Here is a 19466-nt window from a genome sequence, read left to right as displayed (position 1 = left end):
GAGGAGGAGCGATCTTGAGTGTCAGTGTCTCATAAGATGAGTTTGAAACACTTGCAGAGCTCTCCAGTGAAATTATTTAGCATGAAGGTAACTAATTTGGCCTGGATACTCTCTCATCATCGCCACTGTCGTCATGGCTACCTTCCTTTGGTCTCTCTCACTGTCCCATGACCCAACCACACAAGACTTCTCTTCCTGCAATAGACTAAGTTCGTGTCTGCCTCTACCCTTCACATTTGTATCTGCCATTCTTTCTACAAGGATCCTCTCCACACAGGTGGCTACATTCCCAATTCCTTGTTTAATTCAACGTAAACATCACCTTCCTATGAGGAGTCTTCTCTCCATATCAGACCTAACTTTTTCTCAAAACAAATTCTCAACAATTCCACCCTGTGTAGCAACTTTGTTGCCCTTGTCGCAGTGGTGGATGAACTTATTCTTTTCCTCATTTGCCGTTTTCTTGTTATCACATTCTACATCTGCACTGTCCAATACCACAACCACTCGCTGTTTGTGGCTTTGTAAATTTAAAGAAAGTAAAGTTAAATTTAAAAAGGAGTAGGGATGTGACTACAGTTTAAGGAGAAAAATGCACAGAGAGATGGACCAGAAGGCTCTGGGGTAGGACAACACCAAAGCTTCTCTCCAATGATCTCTTTTCTTCTGGGATGTAGGTGAGACCATACACTGTGAGTAAAGGGAAAATAGGAATGGTACAAAATCACTTCCATTAATAAAAATAAACAAGGCTTTATTTAGAATCAGAGGTACGCAAGCTTTCAAAAGTTTGTTTAGTTCTTCCAAACAAGAAAACCAAAACTTGCCACAATCTCAGGGACTGAAAGAGTGGAAATACAAAAGGCTGGCAGAAGCAAAGTCTAGCTGGGAGAGACTGGAGAAGGAGCTGGCCTCAGGAAGCAGGATCACGAGGCAGTGCCAAGGGTTAAGCTGAAGCTGTAGCCCATGAATTCTAAATGATACCCATCAGCAAACTTCCTGGAAATGGCTGGAAATGCCTTTTATTTTCATTGAGCTGTTTAACAAATCAGGCTTTTCATAATAAGAACTTGGCCTCACCTCCTGTAAACACTTGATGAAAGAAACAAATACCCCAGTAGAGAGTGCAAGAAAAGTGTAGTAAAAATAGTCATTTTTATGGTACTCATCAGACCCTCCAGTACATGAAATGGAAAGCAAAATTGTACCATTTTACACCCTTTGAGCCTTTTTCATTAAAAGAAAGGGCCAAATCTTGCATTTATAAGTACATAAGATGTTATGTTTATTGAAAGCTAGGTAAGCATAAGCTCTCAAAGCTTTTCTGAGTTATCCTAAGTCAAACTTTTAAATATCTTTCATTTTAAAATGATGTAATAAGAATATTAAATATTGAAATGAATTTCATTCCCAGTAGTAAAAACAGTTCTGCTTCTGTTTTTCTGTAACGCTTGACCGCTTCATTTATACACCCCCTTTATGCCATTCACTCCTACTCCCTATCAGTGAGTCAATATTCTTTCCTTTCTGTAGGGCTCTTACTGGTTCTCTGTAGACCTTTCCAGCACCTTTCTTGCAGACCCCTGGCAATGAAGTGCATGTTCCCTTATGTGCTCCATTGTCCAGGCAAGCTCTACAAAGCAGAGTTGCATCTTCTTCTACTCTGCAGCCATACTGTGACTTGTTCAGGAGAGGCTAAAACATAGAAGGTAAGAGAGGAAAGTGTTGGATTCTTATATCATATTACATGACCAAAAATTTCTAGTTAAATTAATATTTAAAAACACAAGAGGAGGTAGGGGTTTAGCTCAGCGGCATAAGTGCCTGCCTGGCAAGTGAGAGGTCTTAAGTTTGATCCCTCATACCAAAAAAACAAAAAAAAAAAGCAGAAAAGAAAGCCATGAAAGCATCAAAAAAAGAAAAGGGTACGAAGAAAAAATATGAGAATTTTCAATAATTTCAAAGAAGTAAAAAAATGTCTTTTAATTTTCCCAGAAAACCCAGAAGCTGTAATTGCCAAGATTAATGGATTTGATTAAATAAAAATTTATTTTATTTATACTATATCTCCAAACAACACAGGAGAGATCAAAATAAATTGCACTTCTCATCACAGACTAAGGGCTAATTTCCTCCGCGAATGAAGAGCTCTTCTAAATCAACAAGTTGAAAAATTGTAAAAGGCAAATGATAGTAACAGTTCACAGAAAAGGAAAAACAAATGATTTACATCTATAAAGAGGCACTATATTATATATGAAAGAAAGAAAAGATTCAAATCCATTCCAATCAGGAATAAAAAGGGTAAAATCACAGTAAATTCTGCAGAAATCCAAAACATTATCAATATCTACTTGAGAACCTATATTCCAATAAGATGGAAAATAGAAGAAATGGGCAGATTTCCAGATACATATGAGTTACCAAAGCTGAATTGAGAAGATACAAAAATCCTGAATATACTAGTATCAGTCAATGAAATTGAAGATGTAATTTAAAAACTATAAATGAAGAAAAGCCCAAGTCTAAAAGGATTTATTCCTGAATTCTACAAAAAATTCAGAGAAGATTTAATATTAAACTGCTAGCACCAGAGAAGAACCCAACCAGGAAAGAGAACTACAGGCCAATCTCCATAATAAATATAGATGAAAAAATTTGCAACAAGATACTGGTAAACAAACTACAGCAAATCTTCAGAAAGATCATACACCATGACTGAGTAGGATTCATCCCAATTCAGTAAATATAATATATCATACTAACAGGGCCAAAGACAAAACTCATATGATGATCTCAACAGATGCAGAAAAATGTTTGACAAAGTCCATCACCATTCATAATTTTAAAAAAACCTTGTCTTTGAAGTCAAATATTGTTTTCACTGTTTTGCTTTGTTCAGATTAACTGTTCTGCTCTATTCAATATTCTGTTTTGATTGGTTTTATTCTGTTTTGTTTTTGATTTGATGTTGCTTTACCTGATGGAATGAACAACTATTGTGAAGATAACAAGGTATACTATGGTAGTTATTGTTTTCCTGGTACCCTGCTTCAAAGTTCTATACCAATTTTGCTGCATTATTTTTATTGGCTTTTTTCTATCTTGTTTTGTTGGATTTTATTGTTTTTTAAATTAAAAAATTTTTTTTAAAAACCCACCAACATACTAAAGAAACAACCCATAATGAGTAAAACATTTGCCAGCTCTTCCGCAGACAATGGTCTAATACCTAGAATATATAAAGAACTCAAAAAACAAACCTTCCTAATATAAAGAACCAATCAAAAAATGGCCATCTGAAATGAATAGATAATTCTCAGATGAAGAAATACAAAATGCAAATAAATATATGAAAACTTGTTCAACATCACTGGTCATCTGAGAGATACAAATTAAAACAGCACTCAGATTCCACCTCACCCCAGAAAAGAATGGCTATTATCAAAAAATCAACCAAGAGCAAGCATGAGTAGGGAAATGCAGCCAGACCTTCCCCTGTGCACCACTGCCACCACTGGAAAACTTGCTTCCTGTAGCTGGCCAGCAAGGAGACATAGCCAAACCCACCCCTGAGCACCTGCCACCACTGGAAAGCTTGCTTCCCTCAGATAATCAGGGCTGGCAGAGAGAAACAGCACGATACACCCTATGCAACTTGCAGGCTGCCATTGGAGACCCTTGCTTCCCTCAGGCAACCTGCACCCACTTGGAGAATCAGACAAACACACCTCTGTGTATCTGTCACCATCACAGAAGTCCCAGTGTAGACACACAGGCTGAGAGAAGAAGCAGCCTACCACCATGCACCCCTGGCCATTGGAGAAACCTCAGTGTAGCTGCATGGGTCTGGAGAAACCTGACACATGCTCCCTCCCTAGGAATCTGGGATCAGAGAAACCCTGGTGCCTGGCCCATTCCCTTATACCATGGAGGGGCAGACAATGTGGGAAGTGCCTAGGACCCATAACTGGCTTGTTGGGAGGAACCCAGGAAAATGTCAAGACAAAGAAGCAAAAGGCAATCTCAGATCTCCAGCCATACAGAACAAGTCTGGGAGGTATAAATATGAAAGAAAATGGAAGTCAGACACCTGAAACCTCCAGGAGGGTAGCAATTGAAGTGAAGAAAGAACTTCATAAGACTGTAAAAGTAATCAGATCAGAAATAATATCTCAAAAAATCAAAAACATAATGAAAGAATTGCTGAGCATATCCAAAGATCTAAATAAAAAATAGAAGCATATGAAAATGATGGACACCTTGAATGAACAATATAAGGAGGAATTACAAAGCATGAAACAGATTTAAAGAGAGATCCAGGAAGTTAAAAATTCAGCTGAAAGCTGGCAAAACTGCTCAAAAAAGACTGAAGATAAACTTTCAGAACTTAAAAACAAGAGCATAGCTAGCAATTACAAAAGGAAAAATCTCTTAAAAATAACAAGGAATCAGGAAATAACAGTTCAATTGCTGCACGATGATGCAAAGAAAAATTATTTAAGAGTGATAAGTAGCAGTGAAAAAGAAGGGATCAACACAAATTACATACAAAGGCTATTTATTTATTTTTTTTTTGTCTTTTTCATTTTTTTATCGGTACCAGGGATCGAACTCACAGCTGCCTGCTTGCAAGGCAGGCACTTATGCTGCTGAGCTAAATCCCCAGCCCCAAAAGGCTATTTACAGAAGTAATAGCAGAAAACTTCCAAAACATGGGGAAAGGATCTGGCATGCAGATAAGCAAGGTATATAGCACTCCAATTCCAAAATAAATCTATACCCAGACACATAATAATCAATAATCAGAAATTCAGCACAAGAACAGAATATTAAAAGCTGTTAGAGAAAAGACAGGAAACCCCATCAGAACCATGGCAGACTTTTCCACACAAATCATCAAGTCAAGAAGAGTTTGGAGTGAAGTATTTCAACTCCTGAAAGAAAACAATTTCCAACTCAGATTAATGTGCTCTGCAAAACTATTTCCCAAAATTTATAGAAAAATAAGATAGTTCCACAATAAAAAACAACTGAAGGAATTTATGACTACCAAACAAACCCTGCAGAGTGCTGAAGGATATTCTAGAGAGAGATGAAGATGACCATGGTTCCAAGAACAGCAGCAGAGAGCAAACGAATGAGCAAAGCAGAGGAGAGGTAATTAAACAAGGGAAAAGTAGAAGGCCAACACTGGAGGGTAGCATGGCAGAGATGAACCAATGCATGTCAGTTGTAATCATTATGTAAATGGCCTCAATTCACTAATAAAAAGAAACACAGGGAAAGTGAATCAAGAAGCAAGATTCATTAATATACTATATACAAGAGACACATTTAACTCAAAAGGAAATTCATATACTAAAAATCAAAGAAAAGAAAACAATTGTTCTATGAGGCAGGAGACCAGAAAAAAGCAAAGATAACTTGCCCATAAACCACACAAGAAAGACATGATATTGACATACAGTAGAAAGCTACTCAATTTTAAAGTGGGATAATCTTGAGGCTCTTGTAAATAGATGCAACTGAAGATCATACCCATGGATGAAATGGTTTGGACTCATACAAGTGAACACGGAGTTATCTTCCTAGCACAGCAAACTGAAGAAGTTAATGGGAGCCAAAAATCACAATAGATATTATGTAAGTGATAGAGAAAGAAATGCCTAAAAGGGAAAAGTGGTAACCACTGTTAATTTCCTATTGTCTTCTTTTGAATTCTTCTATCATTTTCATAATTTTTTTAGGTTTGACTTTATTCTATCTTGTTTTGTTACATTTTACTGTGCTGATGGTATAGGCAGCTATTTTGAAGCTAATAGTATGTATTATGGTAACCATTGTTGATTTCCTGTTATCTTGTTTTGAAGTCCTATAATACTTTCACTGTTTTGTTTTGATTGGTTTTATTGTTTTGCTTGATTTTGTTATGTCTGATGGCATGGACAGCTATTTGGAAGAAAACAAGAGACATTAATGGTAGCTATTGTTCATTTCCTATTACCTTGTTTTGAAGTCCTGTAATGCTTTCATTTATTTGTTTTTATTGGTTTTAGTCTGTTTTGTTTTGTTTGATTTTATTATGTGTGGAGGTATGGGAAGCTATTTTGAAGAAAACAAGAGACTTTATGGTAGCCATTATTGATTGTTGTCTTATTTTGAAGTCCTGTGTGTCTTGCATTGTTCTGTTCTGATTTGCTTTATTGTGTTTTGTTTGGTTTGGTTTTCTTCTCTTTAAAATAAAACTAGGAAAAAAGAAATCAACCAAGAACAAATGCTGTTGGGGCTGTGGGGAAAAAGGAAGCTTTCTCCATGGTTGCTGGGAGTATAGACTGGTACAACCACTGTGGAATCAGTGTGGAAATTGCTCAAAAAACTAGGACTAGAGGTTCCAGCTATTCCCCTTCTTAGTATCTTCCTAAAAGAATTAAAAGCAATATACTACAGCAATATATGCACACTCATGTTTATAGTGACAACTCTTAATAGCTAAATCTTGGAAATGCCTATGAACTGATGAATGGATTATTTTTTATACAACGGAGTACTACTCTTCCATAAAAGAAAGGTAAACTTTAAAGCTAGCTAAATGAATGCACCTTGAAACCATACTCTTAAGAGAAATAAATCAGACACACATATAAATACAGCATTGTTTTTCTGGTATGAGAAACCAAAAGTGTAAATAAAGACAAAATAGATATAGTAAAATAAGAAGAAAATGCTCATATGAGAAGAGGAACCAGGAAAGGGGAAGGAGAAAGGAAGTAAAAAGTAAAAATGGGAAAAAAAGAAAAAATGGAAACAAAGCTTTTTAAATAAGGAAGGGAAGAGGGAATTGAAGGGAGGGTAGGGGAATGGGGAAAATATCAAGTTATATATGTACAGGTACAAACTCCTTATGATGAATGTGATCATTATGTAGACCTAAATTATTCCAATAAACTTAATTAATTTTAAAAATCAGTGTCCAATACACTAAAAAAAGTATAACACCAACCAATATAAATCTGGAACTCCTTTAACACTTTTTAAAACTATAGGGAAGTTGTTCAGTGTAATCAATTAGAATCATCTCTGAAAGTTTTCTCTAAATATGAATTCTGACTGAACATACGAGCTTCACATTGTTTTGGGAACAGAAAATATGCATACACAGGAGCAAGAGCAATCTTGTCCCTGGTAAGTAGTACAAAAAAATCCCAGAAGAAATTTATTAACCCCAGAGCATCATTGCAAGCCACAACTATGTGATTCTTGGTTCCAGTCTTATTTTTTGTTTCATTGGTGTGTAATAACATCAGCAAATTAAGACAATCAAAAAAATTGGTGCCTAAATTATTCTGTGGAAACTAGAAGGAGTTTTTCCTCTGGCTCCACTTGAGACAGCAAGCCAAGATGGCCTCCAAGTTAAATTTCAGCCTGATCCAAATCGCACTCCCAAGATGGGACCTAGGTCCTTTGTCAACTGCTTGTCTTCAAAGCAATCGAGCATATTGCATAGAAGAAAGGACAAACTGATTCCCAAGTAGACCTGACAGTGAAACCCAACTGTTACCCAAGTTGATGAGTGATTCAGAGAGTGGTGCACTGCCTGTAAAACAAAGGTGACTGTTTACAAGACAAGGAAGAGATTTCTCTTCTTACATTTTCTCTTGCAGCATCTGAGCAGTTACATTAGGAAGTAATTATTTACCCTGGCAGCTGCCTCCAGGTCTCCAACACTGGAGAAGCAATTCCCTGGGCCACAACTACTCAGTAAGCTGACTCATTACCAAAAAGGAAGTTCTGTTGGGTAAGAGAGCTTGAATAACATATTTTAGGACATGTACTAAACACGAGGGTTAATCATTGCCAGAAAGACAAGACTATATAATAAAAGTTGGTTGATGAACTCTATGTCTCGTGTGAACAGTGAGGCCATGAGCCCAGCACCAGGACTCTCTTGAATGTCGAGAACTCCCCACTTCTATTATAATTAGAATAAATTATTTTGCTGTGTTAATTTTGACACTACTTCTCTCTGTTTCCTCGTCTAACAAAATAAGCCTGGCCTGCTTGTATCAGCACTGTAGTGAAATTCATTCTACTGCTCCTAATATCCTATAAGTATTGGTAGGGAAAGAGCTTAAAAGAAATATCTTTTAAAGATTATAGGCAAAAATGAGACAGTACAAAATGTGAATTTTCATCTATCACAAAATTTTACACCTATTAATATCTCTATTCAATGATACTGGAAAATACATATGTAGTCATTTTTTCCAAATTTGCTTATATATTTCCTTTCTTTTTTATAGTAAAATAGAAAGAAAAATGTCTCTAGACACTTCCCAAAGTGGATGCATTTTTGAGGGTTTTTTTTTCCACTCCTGGGCATACAGCCAATGAAGATTAAACTTGGGAGGGAATTGAAATGACCTTGGGTGAGTATGTTAACCCTTTTGGATGCCAGTCTTCCTTTGTAAAATAAGAAAACTGGACAAATATGTGGTTCTCAGATCTTCGTATATTTTAGAATCACCCAGGCTGTGGGAGAGGGCAGGCATGTTGGCCACTGGGATAGGATCTGTGCAGCTACATGATTTCTACAAACTCCCAAGAGATTTCAGTATTCACCACAGAGAATCTCTAAAAATCTGGAATCTCTAAAGTCATTTCCATCTCTAACGTTCATTGATTTTTCTGCATATGTAGACAATTTTATACAAAACTCAAAACTATAATCATTTTCTCTCTCTCTCTCTCTCTCTCTCTCTCTCTCTCTCTCTCTCTCTCTCTCTCTCTCTGGTGCAGTTTTCCCTTTTGCTGTTCCTCCAAAGGCCCCACATTAACATTTAGTTATTGATCTTAATAAAGCAAGCCCATGTCCAGGGTTGGAAATATCACAGCAAATGGACTCTCACAGTTTTTTCTGAGGTCTCTTCAAATGGCTTATTCTAGATTTGAAATGTTGATCCCAAATCTCACAATTTTTAATCTAACTGAGAATATCAATCATGTTCAAATTCTCTGTTTCTTCTGAGTCTGTCACCATCATCACCCAGAGAATCTCATATAAATAGCAGTCAGTTGTGCACAATCATCCCTCAATGCGTCTGTCTCCTTATTGAATGATCAGCTCTAGAAAAGGACAGATTTCAATCTTTGGCTCTGAGTTTTCAGTGACTCGTGAGTCACTATCTTTTCTAGGAGTAAGAAAATCAGATATGAAAAAAAGCTGCAAAAGTGCCAGAAAAGTAGACCCCAGAGTGTCCCAAGGTTATATCTCTTAGTGCATCAGCAAAAGAAAATCTGAGATGGGATATCAGATTTACAAAACTAAGAAAAAATAATACCTTCCTCCATTTTAGGTAAATAGAGTCCAAAAAAAGGTTATAACCATATCCAAATAAATATCAGGTGGAATCTCATTTAAAATTTTTTGCTTAATTTCATTTAATTATATTTTATTTCCACAGAAATTAGACTAAGAAGATAAACTGAAGGCATGTGATGTTCTAACTGATCAGAAACACTATAATAATAAAGATAGCTTGTAATTTGGAACACTTGGCAAGAAGTTCATAAATGATGCATAGAAATTCTTTCTGAGACTGAAAACTGAGCATTTTTCTTACTGGACCAAAATGTTTCCTTCAGTGAGCCAGTATGGCTGAGCAGTTGAGACATAATTTCCCGCCCACCTCTTCACACTGTGTGCTCCAATCATCCTCCATGTTTTACCTTGTGTCCCCCAAAACACCCTCATTAATAACCAGGCACAAGAGCACATGTAACATTGAGTAGCCTGTCTCTGGGATGCCTGGAAGGACTGTGCCAAAACCATCAGGCAAATGGATCATAAAGCCTTCTTGGCAATATAAACCAGTGTACTATAATAACCCTCCTCATCAGGAAGTCCACCCTTCCATTGTTGTTAATGTATATTACAAATTTAATTAAGAATTCAGGAAAAGAGCCAAAGATCAAAAGAGCATAGCTGATTACACATCCTCAAATCCATAAAAAAATCAATACTGAGTACATACATTGACCTGTTCCTAAGATCACTTCTGTGCTGTCCCAGTTAGAAAGTGCTCCACAGAGACTTTGCCCTTCTGCTCTGTGGGGCAAACCTCCTGCGTTATGTATTAAAGTAAACATCGATCACTATAGTACCAGTAAGAGAATTTTTAAATGAGCTTAGAACCCAATCCAAGTCCCTTGAAACCACACTTCCATTCTCCATGTCTTTCCAACTTCTGTGAGCCATTGTCCATGTCTAGAGTGGGAAGTGTCACAGCAAATGGACTCCCACAGTGTTTTCTGAAATCTCTTCAGTGGCTTATCTCAATTTTTTCTCTTCTTCTTAAGATCTTTCCAGTACCGCAGCAAACATAACTAACTCCTTTTCTATGCACAATAAACTATGCCCAGACTCTAATGTAATCAGTTATGTACTCACCCCTAATCCCTCCTAAGTGAGAGCAGAGCAAATTTTGCAACACAAATATAACTTAAACATTTGAAATGACTAATCTAATGTAGACAAATTTTCCATAGAATTGCTGAGTTAACATAGATGTATGAATTCAATAAGACAAAGCAAAGAAGTCAAAAAAGTCATTGAATGCAAAAGCTAAACATATTTAGATTCTATTTTAACTGGTCTCCATATCAAGAGAAATTAATCTAATGCAAAAATGTCCACCATTTTAAAAAGTTCTGTGAGATGTTAATATCAGGAACTTCTAAATAATATATTTAATTTTTATTTTTATTAAAATAAATATTAACTATCATATATGCTATTAATATGCATTTATATACATAACCTCTAATCCTTCTTACACACCATCCTTTAGTTTGTTGTTCCAACCTAAAAACTTGCTCTTGTCCTTCTCTGCTTTCTCCCTCAGCATCACATCTGGTCTAGCAGAAAGTCCCATTCACTCTAACACAATTGAAGCCAGTCCTCCATATCCACCGATTCCACACCTGCAGACTCAAGCAAGAAATATTTTCTGTCTAAGGACATTTTCTTTTCATCATTCCCTACACAATACAGTACAACTGTTTACATAGCATTTACATTATATTGAGTATTATAAAGATTATAGAGGTGATTTAAAACATGTGAGAAGATATGTGCAGGTCCTATGCAAGTCCTGTGCCACTTTATATGACGGACTGGGCATCCACAGATTTTGGAAACCTTTGGGGGAGGTACTAGAACTAATCCCCCAAGGAATGATCCTCCAGATACCAAGTGCATACCCTAATTTCCTCTCTCTCCCCAGCTTTCTACCACACTATTCTAAGCCACACTGATCTCTCTCTTAGGCCAATGCAATAGCTGTCAAAATTCATTATTCTGCTTTCCTTCCTGGCCTGCTCAAAGCCATTCCCCAACAGCATCCAAGGGACCCTCCCATAACTCCCCCCTCCATGGTTTTCCTCCATTCTTTGATAAACCAGACTCCCAGCCTGATCTCACACAATCAGGCCTGAGTCTTGATCTCTAGATCTAGCTCCTGTGACTTTGCTTCTGTTCCTTCAGGACCCTAGGGATTGTAGGACCACCCCACTTTCGTTCATCAACTCTTAGAAGGGCTAATTCAGTTGCCTAGCTTTCATTCATTGTCACTACCCAGTGTCACTACTCAAAATACATTTTAGTACTTTTTTCTAAAGGAGCTTCCTCTCCCAGATCTTCTCTCACATCACTGGTATTATTTCCCCCACAGAAGAGTTAATAAAATTTAAAGAAACCATTGATTTGGACTAAGTCACTGCACTAGACACTAATAGACCAAACCATAGTTTAGTCACAGTAACTCAGCTTTGGTGGGAGGTCTTGCAGCCAATTAACCAATTAAGTTCAACCCATTCAACTAGTTCAGCTGTATCCAAATGACTGATTAGCTAAGTTGTAACCAAAGATCCATGGGTTCATTTTTCAAGCTTTAAGAATTTGAGCAAATGTTGATTCATACTGGGTTTGAAAGTCATATCAAGTAAGCTTGGGTCCTGAAAGGAAGTGTCAGGTATCTGAGTTAGTCAGGCAAGAAAAAATAAAACTTAATTGGGTTCAGCAGGTTGGTGAGATTCTAGGAGATGGAACCATGCGTTCATCTGGACCTAGAGATGCTCACTGTCAGTTTCTGGTGGTGCCTCTCTTCTTGGAGTGAGCAGCTATCATCATCCTATGTGCTCATAGGGCCTCTCCTGTGAGCAGGTGCAGGGAGAGCGTGGGCACCGGCTCATCCTCCTACACGTCACTAACCCTGTCTACTAAGGCGTCATCCTTATGCCGTCACTTAACCTTAATTATCACCTTGTATATTCCAGTGCTATAAATGGTTTCTTTGGGGGTCAGGGTTTCTACATGTGAATATTGGGAGGATGAAATTGAGTCTATAGGAGACTATGTGAAAACTCTAAAGCCACTCCCAAAGACACAAGTGTGCTGAGATTTTATTTAATCCAAAATCAATTTACTTTTACCTTTCATTCCCTCTGTAGGATCTTTCTCACTAAAATGGGGATGAGAGTGTGCAATATTTCCTGCTCAAAATGTGATAGAATTTTGTAAGTAGAATTACTTGAAAATTCAGAGAAAAACACCTGAAAGGCATCATCTGAACTATGAAGAGTAAATACTTTCTAGGTGTAAGAGATGGAATGAGGTGGGGGAGGTGGGAACCTCGTGTTTTCTACTGACTTTAGGAAGGTCTAGGTAGATAGGTGAGTGGATGGACAGATGGATGGATAGGTAGGTAATTTTATACATCTATATAAACAGAGGTACTGAAGAGACATATTCATTTGTAACTGAAAAAAAAACTGTAAATCTGGAGAAAATAAATTGAAGTAACATGCCGGAATTTAAGTAAATTTGTTGCAACTATCACAGCTAGGAATAAAGTTGACTGCCTTTTAGCACTCTCTTTAGCTAACTCAATCAGACTTCTGAATTTTTCTACTTCTCTTCTCCTGTTATGTTCCTGTGATTTTAAAGCTGAAAGTAGATTCCGTGAGAATCTTAGTTATTAATAACCAAAATGTTGAATGTTTTTCAAAATAAACTTCCTTTTTGGTTTTCACCATATCTATAGCTTCTTTGTACATTCTTATTTTAAAAATCTGATCTGAACTTACTCTATTTTAGGGACTCAAATATAAGAATATTGTCATATTATATAGGAATGCCTATTTAAATAATGTGTCACTAGTGGCTGAGATTTTACATTATTCTGAGTCATATAACTTCACATGACATGAAAATGACTAATGAAAAGAGGTAGCTTGGGAAACAACTCATCTGCTTATCCATGGGACTCAAGTCAGGAGACTCCTGGGTCACCCTGAAGTAACTCAGTTTTCCTAGCAAGCCAGCAGTCAGTGTGCCTGTCCATGGCATGAGGACTGTGAGGATTCCAGATCATGAGTCCTCAGTACAGTATGTACTTGAAAACCATTGACACTCTGTCATTGCAGAGTACGTATTCAGTGCATGTGTTCTAAGCAAACCAGATTGGTAAAATTACTAGCCAAAGTCATAGCCATTTAGGAATTAAGCTTCTGAACATGGTAAGAAGTAATGGATCCCTACTTTCCTCTAGATTCAAGAAGGACTAGAAGAATAGAAACTAGCTCTTAGATTATCAAAGTAGAAGGAAAAGAACCTGGAACACAAGAATAGGCACTAAATCCAATCACTACTTTGTAATTGAATCAAACAGTTTGCAGGTAGTTTAAATGATTTCATTGCTTTTAATATTCTACCATTAAACACCAAATGAGCAAAGTCTGGCCTCTCTTCCTCAGGATTAAATAGATTTCTCCTCCTCTCTGAACTCAGCCAACTTTCCCCCAGTATATTTTTAGTCTGAACAGGAAATACTAAAGACTAAGGAAGCTGGAATGTGACTGACCGACCTTTTACCTGTAATGATATCAGCAGCACTAATGTTTGCCACGGTAATGGTTGGGGGGCGGGGAGCTGAGGAGAACTCTCTGCTAGAGACATGAACAACTTCCTTCCATTTGATTCAGTGTCTTGCTATGTAGTTGTGCAGTGTTCTGCAGTCCCTTATGATGTCACTGATTTTAAAACAAGCCATACAACACATTGTATTTCACATTTACTCCTTTAGAAAGAAACTGTAAGAATACTATTACAGCGTTGTTTAACTCAAATGAAGATCCAGGTAGATTACTGAAATGAAAACTAGCAGTGCCCCTCCAGGGCATGCAGCTAGACCACACTCTGTAACCGCCCCCCCAAACTGTACCCTGTTAGGCTAACCTAAGTATGTCTAAATTATTGAAATGTACAGTCATGCAACACAAAGTAACTTAGCAACATTTTCTTCACTAATATGTAACAGTACAGCCTAATTATGCTCTGGAAACCTTTTACACTCAGCCATTAAATAACTGTTGAATAACTTTGGACCCAGTTCACAGAAAATCTTATATAACATTTGCTTCCTTCATAGTTGTAAACCAACAAACCATGACATCATCTTCCTTTCCTCTCACTTAATTACATGAACCATAATCAGGCTTTTAATTCAAACCAGGTAATAAGTATCCAGAGGCACCTATGGACATTTAGTACATATTAACTGAGAAACATAAATGTATTCTATTACCACCACCACCCCATCAATTCCCCTGAGAGTGCTGGGGACACTTAGCAAAATGCGTGCCCTTTTTCTACAGCCACTGACAGTGGTCTAAGATGCCATCACTCACCTGAATTATTGCAACTGCCCACTAACCATCTCTCCTGTACTGCAGAGCAGCTTCCAAACAGTAAGTTGCACATTACCTCTAACTTAAAGTACTCTCATGGATTCCCATTGCACCAAACTGTGAGGTGTGATTGAAAACTACAGTGAATGTTTCGATGTTTTAGTTTAACGAGTAGAAAAGCCATATTGGCATTAATCCCTCTCAGTCTCTCTCTCTCTCTCTCTCTCTCTCTCTCTCTCTCTCTCTCTCTCTCTGTCTGTCTGTCTCTTAACACACTTACGCATCATCCTTGCCTCTTCCTGAAGCACTTCTGCAAGTCCTCTTTCACATCTTTGGTTTTGCCACTGTGGCCACCTCAATATCCCGAATCAATTCAGAACTTTAATGGTCATCTTAAGTTTGAGGAAGTTAAACTCACCAGAAGCCTCACGGTGCCAGATCTGGTGAATAAGTTAGATAAGAATGTACTGTACGTTTTATGGTTTTTATGAGCCTACCTTTTCTGTTGGATGGCACCTGGCAATGGTGTTTTTAATCACACCTTATAAAGACACGAAAAAGAACTTCCAGAACTACTTCGGAAAGTAGCAAAATCAGTGACTTAGAGATGGATTAAATGGGTTCTGCATAAAGAGAGATTCGTATGAGTCTTTAGGGGATCAGGGACAGAATGTTACAGTTTAGATCAAAAATAGTCCTCAAAGTATCACGTGCTTAGGTGACTGGACTGTGAGACCCTAGAGCTGACTTGCCGTGAGGAGGTGGGGTTTGGGTGGGGAGGTGGGTGGCTGTGGACACAGCCCAGAAGAACACCTCCTACTTCCTGGCTCCTTCCTGGACCCTTTGCTTCTTGGCTGCCATGAGAGGAGCAGTTTTCCTCTTCTATGCTTCTCTGTCATCCATTGTGGCTTGGAGCCAGCAGTCTATAAACTGAAAACATGAGCCAAAATAAACCTCTCCTCCTTAAATTGTAAGTGTCAGGTACCATGCCCAGCAATAAGAAGATGCCTCAGACAACATGCCCCAACCCAATCCACAGAAAAATTGTCCCCTATAAAACCTTCTGTCTATTGCTAGCCAGGGCCGCAGAGTTTAGGTTTTTGTCGTGGAAGCCACCTACTACTGGTACACATTTCTATATTAATTAGAGTAACTCTTGAAAAAGGCGCCCCTCAAAAAATAGATGTATATAGTACCTTCATATCAAAGAAATTTGTTTCTCTCTTATCTCACAGTGCAGAGGTAACCAAAGAGACTCTGCTACTGGGATGTATCTCCCCTCTGGGCTCTTTCTAGCGATTCTGTTATCATTTCCCAGCCAGCAAAAATTGTTCTATAAAAATAAAATATAGAAGATACCCATAGAATCTGGCAGGAACTTAGTCTTGTTACTATGAAGGATGTTGTGAAATAACTGTGTGCCTTGATGATACTTAGGAATCTCATGACTGCAAGAAGAAAAGGGGTCCTAGGAGATAATTAGCAATCTCTGCCACTTTGATAACCAAAGTTACAACTGCCTGATGTCACTTCTCAGAGGTAAAACCACATCCAGAACTATCTTCCAGTGTTGGCAATGAATGTAAAAACTCCTGGTCTTGTTCGGTGCTCTGATGACACACATTTCCAGAGCAAGTCATGAGTTCTCTCCCACGACTTCTTAATTTACTTCATCAATCACGTGCTCACTCATTCTAGCCGCCATTGTTTATTGAATGGCTAACACGTGCCACACAGTTAGTAGGAATACAGAGATAACTAAGACAGACTCCTTTGGAATCTTTATATAAGACTTGTATTTATTTGGATTATCTACACGGAAAATTTCTCATTCTTTCCTAAAAGGCATTAAAAATAATTTTAAAGCAAACAATAGAATGCATACAAGGGAAATGAATTTCTGCTTTCCTCAGTTTGGTGTTATTTACACCAACTGGCCTAACTAGAAATTTTAATTTAATGTAAAATGTGATGAATCATTTACAGAAACAAAAATGTTGGCAATAAGAACAAGTTTCAATCCAATTACACCTACACAGTCTTACTAATCAACTGCTATATTGATATCAGCTTTCCGTCATAAAAATGCAACTGCAACATGAAAAAGACTTTTTCCCTCACTGAAGGACACACGCACACACACACACACACACACACACACACACACACGCCTCCCCCCCCCCCCCCCCGCCTATGGTTGGAATCCTACTTCTGGGCCAACTTCAAAATATTCCTCCAAAGAAACCAGGCACAAAAGATACCTACTGTGTTATTTCATTTGTACATGAAGTATAAAAACAGAAGTCTCCTCTGTGCTGTTAGAAGTGGGAGGGAGTAGAGATGTCCTTGGAGGGGGCTGCAGGAGGCTTCAGTAAGGCTGGTGATATTCTGTGTATGGCTGCTGGCTAACGGTGTGCTCCATTTGTGGGTCCTATGCAATGCCCTGTACTAAAACTTCTGGCAGCAGTTCTTCCTTCATACACTTTAGAAGGCATTTAGAGAATCTCATGAGGCGATAAGCACTGTACCAGCCACTGTGGAGCTTTCACACGTGCTCTTCTCACCTAGGTACTTTTGTATCTTCCCATCAAAACAAGCCAAGCATAATGAGAACGAGGAGGTCCTGTGTGTCCTGGTGTCAGCACAACCTGATATTTGCCTCTCCACGCTCCGGTCTTCAGAACTATATCTACACTCTAGGACTTTCTGCTGGGTAATCCTCTTCTGGTCAAATAATTATGGTTGCTGTTTTTCTCTTTTGTTCGAAAGACGCATTTCTGGCATTCAGAAGACCAAATGAGGGTGACACTCAAAACAAGAATAATTATATCATAACAGATTCATGTGGCTCTTTACCAAAAAATAGGACAGCATGGCTGAATCCTGGTTTATGTTCAGTGCCTGATCATTAGCTTGCCGCAAAGCTTTCTGGGAGGCCTCTCATCCTTCTGGATCATGGCTTTGTTTTTTTATAAATCAAGGGAACTGAACTGGATGATTCCCCACCCAAAATCCTTCTAGAACTAAATTTCTGCCTAGAAGTCAATTTGTTAAAAACTAAAGAAATAGCAGGCCAAGATTCTGCCTTTTGGTACCAGCTTAGTTTTCTTTCTACAGATATTGAAAAGTTATTACAATTTAAATTCAGATTTTAAAATTTCTGTTACCCAGTATGTACTGAACATTACTCTCAGCTGCATAAGATAGATAGGCTACCTCTGCCTTTCAAAGGAGGCAACTGACCAGGAGAAAGCTAAAAGGCTCACTCCAGTGTATGCTGGCGTACAAACCTGAGAGTCAAAAGCTTCATCCTCTCGGCTCCAGCACTTTCCTCTCCCAGCAAAGGCTTGTAATCCTTCCAAAAATCAACAAATAAGCCTAAAGTAAACTTAATCCCAAAGTAAAAATAGTCTTTCTTTTTCTACTTTTTTCCAGTTAAGAAAGAAAAACAAGAATTGGGAGTTTCATTTATAAGGATAAAATGGCGTCTCATTTGTTAAAATTATAAACGATCTACAATTTGTAGGTGATCTCACAATGATGCCAAAGCCCAGACTGTTTGAACACTTGACATACAGCTCTTCATTTGTTACCACACTTCACATCTTACTTGTAAGCTATAAATTCTTTGAGATGTAAAAGATTCCATGTACATGAAGCCAAAGATTGATGAAGATTTTCCCATTCTTTTTACTTATATGCTAAATTATAAGAAATTACAGGTAGAAAATGCAACCAGATGTGACAGCCATTGTCAGCAGCCACATGTGATACGGGGAGTTGTCTCTCTAAAAACATCTACAAGAAACAAAGAAAAATAACTCTAGGGTGAGGCACCATGAACGATGCTATTGGCAAAGGTAGAAATATTTTCAGGGGGCTGAGGGTTTAGCTCCACAGCACAAACTCCTGCTTGGCAAGTGCTAGGTCCTAGGTTAAATTCCCAGTTCCAAAAAAAGAGAGAAAGAAAAGAAATATTTTCAGTGTTGTTTCAACATGATTGACAGTTGTTTTACAAGTCTCCTGCCATGGCCTGACACTTGATCTGCAAAATTCCTTAAAAGACACTGAGCCAGGCCCACACTCATGTATCATACGCTCAACAAAAATGCAAAATGTGCTGGATGTTGCCATTGCTCTCAAGGAGTTGTTAGAGTGGCTAGGGATCACTTAAGTACTTCTAAAAATACGATGGGATCATTTCCCTGGCCTTGTTTCTTGTAGACTCTAGACCATTAATTATTAGTCAAGAAACAGCCATTATAAAAGTTTGCTTTGAGAGAAATTATAATAGTCTTTATCATGTAATCTTTGTGTGCCAAGTCTTCAATTTCTGTTCCCAAATTTGATGTTTGACAGAGCACCAAGATTTTGGGTTAATTCTATAAATAAGGAAACCATTTCTCAATCAGGCATTAAGACCCTGCATATTTGTTTTTCCTGTAGTTATAAATTTAGGGTATGTTCCCACTAAAGTCATGTTCCTGAGTATCTATGCCCTTCCTTAGGCCAGAATGTTGACCTTACTAACTGCAAAAATAATACCTCTTGAAACTGTTTACGTCCAGTAGCACTTTCTAGTGTTCCACGTATCATTTGTTAACCATGCATTCCAAATCTATTATGGCAGACACTAGGAGTTACAAATATAGCATTTAACAAGGGAGCATAGTCCTGCCCCTACAGAAATGACTGTCGAAATGGATTTGGACAGGAAC

The 19466-nt window shown here is 37.9% G+C and overlaps 1 long non-coding RNA gene across 1 annotated transcript in view; it reads right to left on the bottom strand.

Moving 5' to 3' along the window:
- The window catches only part of LOC134477286 (uncharacterized), a 271829-nt gene extending 254212 nt beyond the window's left edge, over positions 1-17617 (bottom strand). Inside the window, exon 1 of the long non-coding RNA XR_010049227.1 lies at positions 17014-17617. This is a non-coding gene — a long non-coding RNA (uncharacterized LOC134477286). The remainder of the gene's footprint in view (positions 1-17013) is intronic.
- Between the last annotated feature and the right edge of the window lie 1849 nt (positions 17618-19466).

Source organism: Cavia porcellus, unplaced genomic scaffold (assembly GCF_034190915.1).
Source record: "Cavia porcellus strain 051 isolate PalLab524CR breed Dunkin Hartley unplaced genomic scaffold, mCavPor4.1 scaffold_8, whole genome shotgun sequence".
NCBI classification, from domain to species: domain Eukaryota; kingdom Metazoa; phylum Chordata; class Mammalia; order Rodentia; family Caviidae; genus Cavia; species Cavia porcellus.
Note: the sequence above shows the minus strand (reverse complement) of the source record. Positions and strands in the feature narration are given on the sequence as shown.